Source organism: Poecilia latipinna, unplaced genomic scaffold, assembly GCF_001443285.1.
Source record: "Poecilia latipinna isolate Pla-1442-1.1 unplaced genomic scaffold, P_latipinna-1.0 Scaffold2647, whole genome shotgun sequence".
Taxonomy (NCBI): Eukaryota; Metazoa; Chordata; class Actinopteri; order Cyprinodontiformes; family Poeciliidae; genus Poecilia; species Poecilia latipinna.
The window spans coordinates 32,562-49,558 of record NW_015115263.1 but is presented as its reverse complement, the minus strand read 5'-3'; the positions used below and the strand labels follow the sequence as shown (position 1 = coordinate 49,558).

General features: G+C 43.4%; 1 long non-coding RNA gene across 1 annotated transcript; it reads left to right on the top strand.

Moving 5' to 3' along the window:
- Positions 1-15,244: 15,244 nt before the first annotated feature.
- Positions 15,245-16,263, top strand: LOC106938634 (uncharacterized). Its single transcript, XR_001422666.1, has 2 exons — positions 15,245-15,492; positions 15,582-16,263. It is a non-coding gene; the product is annotated as an uncharacterized LOC106938634 (long non-coding RNA).
- The last annotated feature ends 734 nt before the right edge of the window (positions 16,264-16,997 follow it).

Sequence of the window (16,997 nt, the reverse complement as noted above, 5' to 3'; positions counted from 1 at the left end):
AACACGGTAAATATGTTTCATTAAGTATTTAACAAACAAATGGCTTCTACCGCGATAATTATGTGAAATTAAATTAACTGTTGTCGTGAAACTTGGTTGGGACTGATTAAGATCTTTCCAGGACACACAGAAAACAGGTCACAGAAACCTAGAGGCAACAAGTAATCTTGTATTATGATTTAATATTGATTGAAACTTATGTAATATTTGTTTTAAATGCACTATGAATTAAGGTTATGAGTTATGTGATTTTGGTTGGAAAGTAAAAATGTAAAAATCATAAATGGATAAAAGTAATGATTACAGGTTAAATGAAAATCTCTTATACTGTGTCGCAACTAGAAGTTGAATGGGAGGAAGAACTGTGGGCATGGAAAAAACAGGAAGTGTTGTGAAATACAGAGGACCAGAAGGTTGAGTGCTGATAAGAACAGCAAGAGTATTTCAAAGAAACAGGAAGTTCAAGAGTCTAGTGAGGTAAAAGGTTGGCAGTTAACCGAAGGCTCCTGACGCCAAAGGAAGAATGGAAATTGTGCAAAGAGGATTGTGTAAACCAAAATCCAGAAAGAATAGAGGATTGTGTAAGCCGCTGATGCGTGCACAACCAAAATACAGAGGGTATAAAAATCCATGAGAAAGAAGAACCGGGGTTCTTTGTTCCGCAGTGTTTGAGTCAAGACCACACGAAGATGCAGGATCTGAGGGCTATGCTTTGATACCCCGGGAAGGTCAAGACTTCGCACTGCTTGAGAAGGGAACAAGATCCTTTTACCCACAGCCCGGGTTCTGATTTGACAACTGCCCTACACTCAACCCAAAAGATTTCAACTATGCTGCAGTGGACATTGGGGATAGACAAAGATCACCTATGGATAAAGAACTGAGTTCACGGAGGATACTCACCAGTTCAACTTTGGATCAATTCTAAAAAGGATTCTGCCATGACAAGACAGGTTTCTAACCCTGGATATTAAAGTTTTCTGCTGCCAAGATCAACTCAACATCTGGGGACGAGTGGAACTGCATCCCAAAGCCTCTCTTTTAGTTCAGTAACACAGTGTAGGGACTGGAGGGAGGTGTGATTTCTAAATTCCTTTAAAATATATTAATCACTTGACTTTTTGATTGAAGAAGCTGTATGTCATTTTCATCCTAAAGCTTGCTAATAAAATATTAAAGTCAAATTGATGCTGTGGACAGTTAAATTAATTGAGTCAATTGAAAATTAATTCTTCTGGTTAATATAAAAGCAATGTTCATGATCCTAGTAATTAGGGGGCTTCAGACGTTTCTTTGGTGTTGGTAAAATAATGACCTTGGGGTTCGTGCAGTCTCTAAATTTATCTAGACTGTAACAAGTGCACGTTATTAACAGAGAAAGAGCTACCGTTAACAGAAGTGGTTTATGAAATCAGGCAACTACAGGTTACTTAGATGACTGTTTTATTAACTGTAGTGGGCCATAACTTCTGCTCCAAGCTTAAACAGAATGTCCTCTACCTTCTCATCTGTAGTAATACTCAGGAGTTAGAGGCTTTTCAGACCCGTTAGGTGGAGAGCTGGTCAGTAGTCAGTCTGCTGGAGTCTGAGAGGAGGTATGGGTTTCATATGGGCTGACTATTGCGTAATAACAATTTGGTGCCCAAGAAATCCAAGTGTGTAAAACAGGAGGATAGTTCTGGATAGCTCGCTTGGGGTGACAGCTCTACAGGGATAGAGTTGTCGGTGACTGAAAGGCTGTCAGTCACCACCCTTGCAGTAACTGCACGGCGTGTGGGTGAGGGGAGCTTTTACTGAGGATAGCTGACCACTTCCAGACAGTGAAGCTAGTAGCCAAAGCTGCTTGAACCCATCCCTGCTCGACAACGTTAAGAGAGGCTTTGGGAGCAAGCAACTCAAGGACAAAGACAAACATGAGTGTTGAGGACGACGCACAGTCGTACATCCAGCAGATGCAAGCAATCCCACATGGAAGTGGTGACCGAGGCCCAGGAGGGCGTAGCCAGAGTGGAGACAGAGAACAGTCCCTGTCTAAGTCCCAGTTCATGACCTCCCCAGTGAGGATTATTCTGTATGGGGAAGGATTTGAAACATGGACTGCGGTTAACCAGAGGATGTTTTATCAGTACCATTATGGCGCCGACCATGGAAGACTGAGCAAGCATCTGAAGACTATGTTGGAGGTATGGGACTACTACAACTGCACCCGTTATTATTATGGAACCCGTCTTGTGGTGGTCCAGCATCCCGTTGAAGTGAGTAAGAAAAGTGAAATCAAGAAGTGGTTGGAATGGCTAGCAGACTTACTTGGAAAATGGACGGAGGGCAGGATAATTCCAATCTACAGTCCTTCCGTAAAATATGACAGTATAGTGAAGACGGCCACCCGGGAAGCTGGGATAGATGGAATATTAGTGGACCCGAATGCCAGAGGAACTTACCATTATCAAGAATGCGCTGATGTGGTGGGGCGACTTAGAGTCTACAAGAGGACTGGAGAGCGGGAAAAAGCCATGGGTCCAGCGGTGGAACCAGAGGACTCGGACAGCGTGGCCGAAGTCCCTTCGCAATTCCCTAGCAGAGCCGGATCCCCAAAGGTGAAAGTGGGCCCACAGACTACACATACAATAAATCTCACTCTGGACAATGACGAGGAGGAATACCAGCAGTCCTACCCTCGAAAGATCAAGGGGATATGGGGGAGGATCACCATCCCCTGACAGAGGCACTCCTGAAGGAAGCAGCAGAGAAGTTCTCCCCACTAAGACCGAAAGAATCTACCTTTCAACTGGGAGCCTGCAGTATCGAAAGGAAGAGGTCAGCTCCCGAGAAGGGTATGGAGAGGAGGAGCCCCGACGAGGGAGACGTGGACTCGGAGGAGGAAGAAAACAGGAGCCATCGACCCAGAAAGTCAACCCAGACAACCGGCCTCCGAAGGATGACTCAAGAGTTGGTTTCGCTGCCTCAAGAGGCCGCCCATATTGGAATGTTAGCGGGGCCCAACATCTACAAAGTAGCAGGAGAGCCTTGGGACCTCAAGGGAGACGGCCTCATAGTATTCACCAACCGTCGGTATAAGATCCATAACCGACGGTTCAGATAGCAGCTAAGGACCAGAGCAGGGACCGGACTACCAACAAGATGAGTATCTGATAAAGACCACCAACAGTGAAGAAAACAAGGGGGGTGTTGTAATGATAAATGGTTACAATTTGCCCTACTGTGTGGTGGTCCTCGTTCCGATCAAAGCCTACGATAGGAGGACTCAAACTCTGGAGACTTATCGGCAGAAGATATGGCATGGAATAGAGAGAGGGCTCATGGCAGCCAATAACCAGGAGATGAGGCGAGTTGTGGTGTGCGTGCAAGGACTGAGGTCTGCAGATCTGCCGTGGGAAATGGCCCAGGCCATGACTGAAAGAGGAGTGATGAATCTAGCCAGAAACCACAGTCATCTCTTCAGGTTCAAGGAGTTAGTAGTGGTGATTGATCCCAGAAAGCACCAACTTCAGAGAGATCGAGGAGTCCAGATGGCAGCCGAGATGGAAGAAGACACTACGCATCGGCCGCCCACCACTAGAAGTTGGAAAAACATTCTCCGACGGCACGGAAAGCTGAATCCCTGAGTCACTCCCAGACTGAGGGCCCTAAAGTTGTCCAGAAGCTTAAGATAAGGTTGAAAGAACCCCAACCTGGACCGGGGTCTGATACGAAGGAATACATCAAACAGTTTGTATGTGAGCCATATGAGGATGAACAGGAAAAACTGGATTTGGGGGACATAAGGATTAAACTGACGCCTGGAGAAGGGACGGCAATGATGAAACTATTCAAAATCCAGCCACTGAACTCCCCAGAGAAGGAACCTCTTCGACAACCGCAGTATGAGGACATCAGTGACCTGGAGGAAGAGAAGCAAGAGGAGGAAAGTGCCTTTTCCGGCCCCGGGCAACCAGTCGCAGAATACAAGCCACTGCGGATGGGCAACGTTGGGGGCAGAAGAAAGAGACCGAGATCTTTAACACTGAAAAAGCGTCTGAGAAGATGGCGAGAGACCTAACCTGGGGACCTGTTTAGGCCAAGGATGGACGACACACGTATGTTCCAGAGGTCGGCCAGAAGGACTACGAGATCCCGGCAGAGTGGGCCTACCGACTGGAGGACCAAGTCACATTGCAGGTGGAGGCAACTATGTGTGAATGGGCTAACATATTAATAACACCATCCTACGCCATATTAGCAGCCTACCAGCCCCTCACTGCCAAATTTAGGTCAGCGTATGTCGGGATTATGCACGATGTAATGCTGTGGAGGCTAAAGAAAGCCTCCTTCAAGTATGCACAAGAATCCAAACAAAAACTGGACGAGGTGTCAGCAGATGAAGAGGATCTGCAGGTGACTGTACCGGAGCCTACCCATCAGACTCCGAGAACGGCTCCGAATAACACCCCACCCTCGCCTCCAGGATCCAACTCCAGCCAAGAAGCCTTCCAAGAGTTTAAGAAGCTGAAAGCATTGGTCCGGGAGAAACGAGCAAGCGAAAACAACGAGGATTACCTCAAGGATGTATGGCCAATGGTGACAGCGTCAACAGACCACAACAGGGCTAGGAAGCTGTGGCTGACTTATGTGACAACAAACCCCCTGCCCAGACCTGAATCAGCTCAGAGTCATTATGAGAGATTGGTGTTGGAGGACATGGACGACGAGGATTCCCAGATCAGAAGAGCTAAAGTATGACTGGATAATGGAAACTGTCTGATGACCATTTGGCATATCCTCAAACAGGACCTCACCGCGTCAAGATATATCCAGGCTCTGCGGGAAATAACAAAGGTGAGAAGGGGAGAAATGACCTTCGTTAAGATGCCGGTTAGAGAAACCACGGTTGCCCAGATCGACCGAGCAGTACAACCGTACAATCTGGAACAAAATTTCTACAAGGAAAAGAGGAAGAAGGAAGTCAGTCAGCTGACAAGAATCCAAACCTGAGCCACCGTGGGACAGTCATCCAGCTTCCAGAACAGAGCGCCCCAACAAAAAGTCCAAGACTCACAAGAAAGGTTTCCCGCCCAACCAACAACGAGAAACCAACAAAAGAAGAATGTGTTCCTGTCACCAGAAGAATATAACAAATTAACCCTGGAACAGAAAAGGGCCCTCCGGGAATCCCGCAAAGCTGGGACCGGGGGGCCACCGAAGTAATGGCTTCAAGGTCGCGGGTCATCCTGGACAATGCCTACTGGGAGGGAGATGAGATCCATGCGATGGTGAAAGGAGTACCCTACCTAGTGGATACCGGGGCTGAGGTGTCTATGACCCGTAATGACCTAGAAACAATAGGACACCTAACAGTGAAATTTGCAAATGGAAAAGTTGGAAAAATGTCGTATGGAACTTGGAGAGGAATAATATGGGTGAAGGGCCCCTACAACCTCCTCACGGTCAGAGATTTGGAAAATTTAAACAAAAAGAAAAGAAATCACCGCGCTCTGAAGCGACGATTAACCGATCTAAAAGCTAGGCTAGTGAGATTCAGACCCACATCACCGGCCCCAGACACAAGACTGGTATAAGCCTGTCAACGTGCCAGCAATAACTGAACAAAAGCTTGCAGTGACTTCTCTTCGGCTGGGAAAGAGAAGCTGTGTGAGATCATATCTACAGCGCATGTGGCACAATTCAAGAACGACTGTGGGGATTTAGGACCAAAGTTTGTTCACCACATTGAGGGTGGTGTTCACCCTCCTGTTCGACAGTACCCACTGAATCCGGGGGCAGTTGAAGAAATGGACAAGATAGTGAGAGAGTTGAGTGCCCTGGAAATCATCAGAGAGGAGCTCAACCCCATCACTAACAGCCCCATCCAGGCAGTGAAGAAACCTGAATCAGCAGGAGGGGGTTGGAGACCAGTCATCAACTTCAAAGCCCTGAATCGAAGGACAATAGCGAACCGGGCTAGTCTGATCAACCCACAAGGAGTGCTGAAAACTTTCCGCATTAAGAAGTTCAAGTCTTGCATCGACTTAGCAAATGGATTTTTCTCTCTTCGTCTCACCAGTCACAAGGTAAAACAGCATTCACCCACAAAGGCAAAAGCTATGTGTGGCAAAGATTGCCGCAGGGATATAAAAATTCGTCAAACGTGTTTCAGTGAGCAGTGATGGAAGTATTGGGGGACGTGGGTGCAACTGTGTACTTTGATGATGTGTTTATTGCCGATGACACGGAAGAACAACATCTGGAGAAACTACAAAAAGTGATTGAAAGACTTACAGACGCAGGTTTGAAATTGAATCTGAAGAAATGTCAATTTGGACAGTTCCGGGTGAATTATCTTGGATTCCAAGTCACAGCTGACTTGGGACTCTCGGATGGATAGAGGGAAAAACTAATGAACATTCAACCCCCACAATCGGAGAATGAATTGCAAAATATTTTAGGATTGTGTAATTACGTCAGAGATTACGAATTATCAGAAATATGCAAGACCACTGTATGCCTGTCTGAAGAAAAACGGAGAAGGAAAACAAGGAGCTGACAAACCTTGGATTTGGACGGCTGCAAATCAACAAAACTTGGAAGAACTGAGAAAGGCGATACAAGCAGCTGTAAGATTGGAGCCAAGGAGTTTAACAGATAAACTGGTGGCCGAGGTCAGCTGTGAGAACGACGATGCCATGATCCGAGTAAGTAATGAGAATGGAGGATTAGCTACCTGATGGAGCTATACACTGTCCCCTGTTGAGAAGAAATACCCACAAGAGGAAAAGGAGCTAGTTGTGTTGGCTTGTTACTGGAGTGTGGTCAAAGATCTGGTGCAGGGACAGCCAGTTAATCATCACACAAATTCAGGTTCACAAATACCTCAGAAAAGGGACTGTTGAAAGCACCAAAGTGACTAATGCACAGTGGGGAAGATAGGAAGACATACTGCTAGACCTGGAGTTTGAGATCGGGCCTGCACAACCCACCACCAAGAAACAACCACTAGCCATACCTGAGAGGGAGGGACACCTAGAGTGGACACTCTACACCGACGGGTCAAGAAAAGGGTCGGACCAGATGGCATACTGGGGGTTCATCCTGAAGCAGGACGGCACAGAGAGATGTCGGCAGAAGGGAAAAGCCCCTGGTAGTGCCCAAGCTGGAGAAGTGACTGCCATACTGGAAGGATTGTTGGAGTTTGTGAAAAGAAGAATCAAGAAAGCAAGGTTGGTGACAGACAGCTACTATTGTGCCCAGGCCCTTAGAGAGGATCTGTCCATTTGGGAAGAAAATGGATTTGAAACCGCTAAGGGCAAGCCGGTGGCATACACAGATTTGTGGAAGAAGATTGCTGAATTAAGAATGCATCTAAAGCTCAAGGTCGAGCATCAGAGAGCACACACGCATGAGGGAGCTCATTGGTGTGGGAATGATGAGGTGGACAGCTATGTCCAGCAAAGGAAAGTTGTCTTTGTCGGAATCGAGAAGTGAGACAGTACTCCCAAGGGAAGGGAGGTCCCAGAGGAACATGTGGTCGAGGTCGTGTGAGGCGTGCATGAGGCCTTAGGACATGCAGGCGTATGACCTACACGTGAGGAACTGGTGGAGCAAAACCCTTTGGATCCCAGTAAGAGAAGTCCAACGCGTGCTGAGGGGCTGCGAGGTGTGTGGTCAATACAACGCAGGCCACCAAGGGCAGCGGATGGAGGGGTTGACCATCAAGAGCATTGTCCCCTCGGGCTCAGTCTGCATGGATGTGGCAGGCCCCATGGGGGTAAATGGGAGGAAAGGTGAAAAGTACCTCCTAGGGCTAGTGGATTCCATGTCGGGATTCGTTACCATGAAAGCGGCCAGGAAAGCAAATGGCAGCAGTGTTGTCGGCATGCTGGAGCAGGTGTGCAGTGCCCTGGGAGTCCCAAAAGAGCTTCGTACGGATAATGAAACGCATTTTCGTAACTCACAGGTTGACCAGTGGTGTCAGAGGTTTGGGGTAATGCGAATTTACTCACCGCCATACACCCCACAAGCAAACAGGGTAGTCGAACGCACCATTGGATTGGTTAAGAACTGGATAGCTAAAAATGCTAACACCAACAGCTGGAGCACCAAGGCGGTGGAGATTGGGCAGGCCCTGAACGACAGACGTCGGGCCGGTAGACCTGCCCCCACGATGGAGCTCAACCAACGACCATACACCACGGAGGAAGCAGGGCAGAGCTCCAACGACAAAAAGGAGAAGCTGACGCCCAGAGTGCCATTTCGTGTGGGACAGAGCGTGTGGGTGAAAGCAAGGGAACAGCCTGTGAACGCAGCGGTGAAGCCAAAGTTTGAATCAACAGACATTGTGAAGCAAATACTGGATAGGAATAGTGTATTGCTAGAAAGAAGGGGGATCCAAGGTGTTGAACAGCTTAAGCCAGTTCCTGACTAAAGCAAACCAGAAGCTGGTGAGATGGCCAGTGGATCATGTAACATTCCACCCTATATCAGACTGACCACCATGAAAGGGGTGGTTGTAATCAGAAGAACATCCTCAGGGATATGGACAGGAAGAGCCCTGAGGACAGAAAGAAGCTAGGGTCCTCTACCAGAGGCCTGGGAGCTTGAGGGTTCTGCGCAGTATCTTGGCTGTGCCTAGAACTGCACATTTCTGGACTGAGATGTCTGATGTCTGGGATCTGTTTTAGCTACTGCTCCAGTTTGGGGGTGACTGCCCCGAGGGCCCCGATGACCACAGGCACCACTGTGGTCTTCACCTTCCAGGTCTTTTCCAGTTCCTCTCTGAGGCCCTGGTATTTCTCCAGTTTCTCATGCTCCTTTTTCCTGATGTTGTGGTCACTTGGTATTACTACATCCACCACAACGGCTTTCCTCTGTTCTTTATCCACGACCACAATGTCCGGTTGGTTCGCCATTACCTTTTTGTCTGTCTGGATCTGGAAGTCCCACAGGATCTTAGCTAAGTCATTAACCACCACCTTTGGGGGTGTTCCCCACTTCGATCTCGGAGCTTCCAGTCCATATTCTGCACAGATGTTTCTGTACACTATGCACGCCACTTGGTTATGTCGTTCCATTGCTCTATTGCTCTATTGCGGTAGAGCAATAGAGCAATTGCTCTACCGCAATTGGGAGCTATATATATATTATTTATTTATTTTTTGTCATAGTACCCCCAAGAATTTAAAACTACTTTCACCCCTGGAAACAACTGATCAGGTTGATGTTGGTCACAGCTCTGAGATCAGTCTGACTGCAGCCTGGAAACCACTGGAAACTCTGGTTTCACAAACCATCATTCATTTAGTCAGCAGCTGCTCTTCCTGCTCCAGTCCAGTCCTCACATGTGGACATGTGTCCTCCTGTCCTCAGTCTCATCCAGATGTGTTCAGGGACAGACAGCCTCCATGCTGCTCAGTCAGCTGATGTCCAGCAGCAGATGTTTGTTCATCAGCAGCAGTTTGTGTCTAAATGCAGCAGCAGCAAATCCATCCCTCCAGTGTTGGAGCAGCAGTGAACCTTCAGGCTCTCAGCAGTTTGTTTCCACTGTGGACTTGAGTGGAACCTGCAGAGGAAGCAGACTGGATGCTGAAAGTGTGTGTAGGTGTGTGAGCTTGGAGCTCAGTGTGTTCACTGCAACACGTTAAGATGAGAGCAGAGAGGAAGCTGCTCTGAACACGACTGAAGGCCCTGCTGCTCTTTCTACTGGATGTGCTGCGTCACTGACTGCTGCTGCTGGAGAGAAGCTGGAAACTCACTGATCTGATCTCTGATTCTTTCTTCTCTCTGCAGGATCTGGTCCCTGTACAGTAGAGAATCGTCTCTGTTTCCTGCTGATCCTCAGAAGCTGCAGCAGTTTGAGTCTAAAGGTCATCATGATCCAGTCAGAACTGGATCGTGATCAGAACTGGATCGTGATCAGAACTGGATCATGGTCAAAGGTCATTATGATGACCTTTGACCATGGTTTCCATCCTGTTTATTTCCTCCTGTCTGTCATTTTGTATCTGATGTTGTTTTTCTCTTTGGATGGATGAAGATGAAATTGTAACTCGGCTCCATTAATATTTTTGTAACATCATGATGTTAGAATATATTATCGATTTTAAAAGCATCAATGTGGATATCTTCCTGTGCTGTTGGGTTTCTCTGTTCTAAGTTTGACATAACGTTGAAGTATCGTTTCTGCTTCAGCGGTTTAAGCAGAGAGGTAATGAAGTACAACAGACACTGAGGCCTCTGTAAAACCAGCGTCCTTAGAGGCGTCCAAACTCCTCTGATCTGAATCTGTAAAACTGAGGTTTCAGGAGGAAGTCAGAGCTGCAGCTGCAGTTTAACATTTCCTCTAAAATAGGAGAAAACATGCAGACACATGGGTAGCAACTGCAGAAATGTGTACATTTCTGTAATAAATAAATATTTATCCACCACGTATTCAGAAACATCTGAATAATCTTTAATGCACCAAATTGTTTTCCAGCTGCCAACAAACACCAGTCAGAGGAGTAAAAATGGAGAACAAACAGCTTCCATGTTTCTGTCTGGAGGACAAAGTGGCTGTGATGATTTTCTGACTTGCTAACTTTTAGCACAGTTTGTCTGTTAAAGTGTCTTTGTGTGGATGAGGCTCAGGCGGTGCTCATTTATTAGATCTACTGATGTTTTTTAACATGTTAGATTTAGGAAATGTCAAACTCTGAGTCTCACATTCAGCTTGTTTTAAAGTGCAGGTTTTAAATTACATAAATAGATAAAATTGCACTTATTCTAAAATAATTAAAACATTTTTTATTCAGAAAATCAGAGAAATGATAAAAGCTGACTTTACTGAGAATGAGCTAAAAATATAACATGCTTCTGGACATTTCATATTATAGGATCTTTTTCTCTATTTTCAGTTAAATCTGATATTCAAGCCTAAAATAGCATCTCAATGTTAAAACTGTAGCAGCTAATGCTAATGTCAGCGTTCAGTCCACCTTCAGTTCCTGAAACTCTGGAAAGATTAATGATAGAATAAAACTTTGCTCCAATCTGATGGTCCAAAACATAAATAACAGATTAAAAGTTATAAATCTTTTAATGTTTGAGTTCATCCATTAAATGATTTAGCAGCAAGAATGGAAAATGTTGCTTATTTTGTCTACATGGTTTTCAATTAAAATATGATAAACTAATTACAGATCCTTCAGTAAACATAAACATTTTAATCTAGTTTAAAATATATTTTATGGTAAATTTGGGGGGAAAATTAGCAGATTGATGTTCCTGAGGTCTTATTTTCAAGAGCAACAGAGAAATGAAAACGTTGAAAAAACAGTATTAACTCTTAATTTGCTTGAAATTAAGAGTTAATAGATGAAATCAGAATGATTATTAAATCAATCCAGAAGGGTAAATAATGCAGATTATTTTTGAATATTTACTGAAATAACCCGACAGCTGAAAACTCCTCATCATCATCTCTAACTAATCTAAACTATTTCTTCCTCCTCTGGTGGTTTTATCATAAAGCTGATCAGAACATTTAGCAGAACAAACTTCCTCCTTTCAACCAGAAGAAACTCTGAGATAAATGAAGCTTCATGTCATCAGAGTTACTCTGGATTAAAGACATTTTATAGGAATAATTTAAATTCTTAATAAAACTGAGGAGCAGGATCCATTTATAGTTCAGTGTTTTAACAGTTAATAATTTGTTTCTTCATAGTTTCGCAGTAAATATGTGATAATTAGGAATAAAATGATCAGAACCAGGAGATTCTTAATTTTAGTACTTTTACCTTTTGTGGACTTTTGATAGAGGAGGTAAAACATTTACTGCCAACTTCTTTTTATTCTTCTTCTATTATTATTATTATTATTGTATTATTATTCAGATGTTAACAGCAGATTATTGCTTTCAAAGTGTGGATGAAACTGGAAATGAAGTGAAAATAAAGAGATTTTGAAATATGATTAAAAGTTAGAGTAATAACTCTGTGATCTCTTATTTTGTGATCATTTAATCACCAACACGTCTCACTCTGAGAAATAATCACACAATTCAGGTTTTGTTGTTCCTGAGAACATTTAGAAAATTAAAACACAGAAAACACATTTATATCTGCAAAAACATTTTTGTATATTTTTCCTTTGCCTTGTTCAAGAAATGTGACTTTTTTACATGTCAGAAGTTGCTTCCCCACCATATAACAGATAAATCCAAAATTACTCAAAGGAGATTGAGGTTTTTTAGCAAATGAGACGTTTCTATCTCATAGAAATAGTTACATTTTATAGCAGAGCAGCAAAAGTTCTGACTTGAAGGGGAAAAATGGAGCTAAAGATTAGGGTGATGGCAAAGAGGCCCTCCAGCCTCCAAGATCTAGAGCTCATCACTAAAGATACATAATCAAAATACCAGCAGGAGCAAACAAGAGAATCATCCTTTGTCCATTTAAGTTCTTAATGTTTGAGGTTCAAGACGAGTCAGAGAGTTGAATTCATGAATTCAGAACAGGTCCATTATCCTGCTGAGCAACACAGCAAAATGTCTAAGCTACGCCTAAAGAAAGCGTTCCCTGGTGCGTGTGCGTGTGTGTGTGTGTGTGTGTGTGTGTGTGTGTGTGTGTATAGGACCAGCTAAAAGAGATACAGGAAAACACAGAATCATTTATTCCCAACAGGCCCCCTGCTGGGGTTGTAGAAATCCCAGCCCAGAACAAGAACTCAGTTGGATCCTAAGGTATAACATGGCGGACCGTTCCGTCTAGGGTCATGAGGAACCGTAGCCCCGCCCCCTCCAAAGTCACAGGAACGCCGTGTCTCCAGAAACGGCCCAAAGTGTCTCATCCCACCTGTGTCAGCAAACTGATGTGTTTACTAAGATTAAGGTGATCAAACATCAACAAAATATGGCATGTTTAATAAAAATCAGTATTTTGCTGTTTAAATAAACATTATTTTCAAATAATTATAATATTGTTTTGTTTTCACCAATTCTGCTTTAAATTTATTCATTCAATCTTATTTTTCATGTGAGCTGTGAGTTACAGGCGGCCAGTTTTTAATCGTGACTCTTATAAAGGGCTCAGTCTGTCAAATTGTCCCGTCTGGAAGACGTCGTCTTCTTCACTGTTGAATCTGTAAAGTTCACGTCAGTCTTCATTTTCATGGATCTTTAATTGTCCTTCATCTCCACACAAAACACACTTTCTGTGTGGGGAGAGCCTCCTGTAAGGGAAGAAGTAGTTTGTTAGTGTTCACCTTCCTTGATGACCTGTAATTTCACATCATCTTCAGTCCACTGTTTGTTAAAAGAGTTGTTATTACACAGTTTTGTTTCAATAATTGTTCTTCAGGAGATGCTGAAGGTTTTCTATCCTGTTTGTGGGGAAACTTATGAACTGAACTGATTATAGTTGTGACATGATTGTATGAATCATGCAGTGATATCTTCCTCTGATTCTGCTTTAAGAGCTGAGAGGTCAGAAGTGATGAGTCAGCATGGTCCCCCTGCTGCTGGCCCAATTTCCTCCTGCTGACAAAGAGAAAAATCATTTATTGACTTATTTTTTCAACATAAAATGCAAAAACATTCAAGATCATTTTCCTTTAAAGCCACACCAAAATCAAAATGTTCTTAAAAACTGACTTGTGTCAGTGAATATCAACAGAACCCCTTAAAGTTTAAAGTGAATTGGCTGATTTCAACTTTACTGCCGTTTGGTTTCCTGCTTCCTGATGGGACCCCCCCCTCCCCCCCAACGCCCCTTCAATAGTTACTTCATTATGCAAATCAATCTCAAAGGTTATGAAGCTGAACTCAAGGGGGGAAAGATCGTTTGGTCTATATAACAAAGAACATTGTGTTTATATGTGACCAACAACATAAATTCATCAGTTTAACATCCACAGATCATTTCATGGTTGTTCATTATATTTTCTGTTCACCATCCACCAAAACAACAAGACAAACAAACAAAAAGCCCAAATCAGTCAAACGTCTCAGACTAACGGCTCCACATGGATCCTCTGGTCCAGCAGAGGCCCGGCTCACACACAACCCGGGACATTAAAACAGTGAGGTCAGCATCTTCCAAAACACATTTTTTGTTTTCATTTATTCCCAGTAATCCTATAAATCAGAGACTCTTTAGAGGGCCCCACTCCTCACACTGAACTGTTTTGCCGACACCTCGTCAGGTTTAGTCGACTGAGGACTGCAAAGTCCAGAGACGCACTTTCCCCTTTTTTTCTTCTTATTTCCATGAAATCCTGTATTTCACCATGAAACGAAGCTGCAGCCTTGAATTTAGGAGCGTAATAATTCAGACACCAGCCTCTTAATTTGGTTACGTCCAATTACTCAGTTAAAAGTTTCTATTTAGCTTTTGTTTCTGTGGGTCAACCCAGAGTTTGGGTCTGCTGAGCTCTGCTCAGTTTTTCACTAACATCTCAGCAGAGCCTCCAAACTGTGGAGAATTATCCTTTCTCAGTTTAGCTTCTCAATGTTTGAGGCTCAGTGAGTTGAATTCATGAACTCCATTAATTCAGACTAAAATGCAGAGCTGGTCGATCATCAGGCCGTCGTTATGGGCTGAAACAACAAAAAGGCTCCTAGCAACAGGTTCTGGTTCCTTTTGTTGGCTTATTTTTAGCTTTGTGCACATGTGCACTATGGCTGCGCATGTGTATATACGAGCATGGAAGTAACGGAAAGAGACGGAGGAAAACATGGAATTATTTATTCCAACTAATGTCAAGAAATCTTTTTCAGTTAATTGTTGAAAAGCCAACAGAATAAATCTACTTGCTATTTTTAAACAAAACTATAAATAAGCTAGACTTTTAATGATATATGCAAAAATAGATATACGCAAAAGAGATCAGCACACAGCAACTCAGCAACCCAAAATAAATCCAAAATACAGATGACACAGCAAAATTAAATAATGTCAATATGTCACAGCCAAATTGAATAAATCCAAAATAGCAAATGTAAAAAAAACAAGAAAATAACTCAAAAGGTCACTTTACTACACAATTCCTCCGTTTTCCCATCAGAACCAGAACTTCTGGTTCAGTGAACATCATCTGGATCATGGCGATTATTTGCTCTTGTTTCCAGGCAGGTTTTTCTCTGATCCTTCAGAGGATCTGGGTTTCCTCCTCAGCACCATTCAACTCAACTTTCACCTGTTTTCATGTCTTATTGCAGATTCTGATACCAACATGTCCTGTGTTCTGAACCAGGACTGCATTTTACCAGGGTTGTTCAAGAACATGAATGTGGCCATGATATGGAAATGTGAATCATCTCTGATTGTACGGTTTGACCATCGTGGCTCCAGCTGCTCTGAGAGCTTCAGATCCAGAGCGTCTCTGTCTGAGGATCAGATCTCCAGAGGAAACGGCGATCTGCTGCTGAGAGGATGAAGGTTGATGATGAGGGCAGTTACAGGTGTGATGCATTTACACCTGGTGTCTCTTATAGACGTGTTGTTCACCTTGCAGTAGAAGGTGGAACATCTTCGTTTGAAAACATTTCATTCAAATCATGTTTTGAGAGTTTTTACTTTGGTTCTATTACATTCTCATGTTGTTTTCAGCTCCAGTCTCTGACATCAGGATCCATCAGGATGGAAACAGGATCACCTGCAGCTCAGAGGGGATCTACCCTCAACCTGAACTCACCTGGTCCACTGAGCCTCCATCCAACACGGCTCTGCAGAACAGAACCACAGTCCATCAGACTGAGGAGAAGCTTTATGACATCAGCAGCTCTCTGACGGGTCCAGATGGTCCAGATCTGATCACTGAAATATCCTGAATGAGGTTCAGGATTTCTGAACAAAAGGTTTCATTAGTCAGCAGATTACTATTAAACTTCCAAGCTAAGTTTGAAGCTGGTTTAGATTTATTCAGAGAGAGAAACAAGGTGACTGAACAATGATCTGTTAGAGGAGCCGCTGAGATTTCACAGCTTGAATATTATTTACCATTTTATGAGGGATTAACCAATAATCTGGCCATTTCCAGAAGGATTGAACCAGGAGTATATTAGAATTAGGATTTCTAATTCTCCAGCAGTCTGTCAAATTTGTACTAGAGATTAAGTTTACAAAAATATCATCGTAAATGTGGTGCTGCCCCCTAGAGGGGAAACGATCGATTGATCCATCTGGAGTTACATTGAAATCTTCTAAAATAACCTGATCAGTGGAATATTTTAATTTCCAATGTTTTATCATCACTCCGAGGTCAGCAAAAAAAATACTATTTATCGCTTTATTATTGTATCCATATACACACCAAAATGATCTTATTTCCTTCAATTTCCACTATTACATTTACCCAGTGGCCATTTGTGTCACTGATTTGCTCCAACAAAGAACCTGGGAATCTGTAAAACATAATCATAACCAGCTGAATGTGACCACAACTAAAATAAATGTTATCACCCATTGAAGTTTCCAGAATTTACCCTCCTCACTTGATGAATAAGTTTCTTGCAGAAAAAAACAATTTGCCTTTTGCTCCTTACAATAAAGAAAAGTAGCCTTAAGTTTAACAATATTTTTTAAACCCCTAGTGTGAAGTGAAAGTAAAAAGAAACACAGTAGTTGTGCAAAAACTAATTTCAGGAACGATGAGCGAATGAGATAACAGCTGGTTTAGTGCGATAGCCCTTTTAACAAATACAAACATAACATACAATACCAGTGGGAGTGAAAGAAAAATGGCGGTGTAATTATTCAGGGTCCACTCTTCGATTGTCGATCAGGGCGAAGCCTTCCTTCAGGTATGGACATTTGCCTCTGTTCCTGGCTTCCTGAACCAGGGGCCACAGCTTAGCCGGGCGAGCCTGTCCTCCTTAGAAAAGTCCTCCTTGAAACTAATGTGCATTTCTTTACAAACTTTAGCATCTTTGGATTTCCTCCAGAATTCATCCCGTCTTATTTTTGACACATATGGAACCCCATAACACTTTAGGTTAACTCAGTGGTTTCCAAACATTTTCTGCG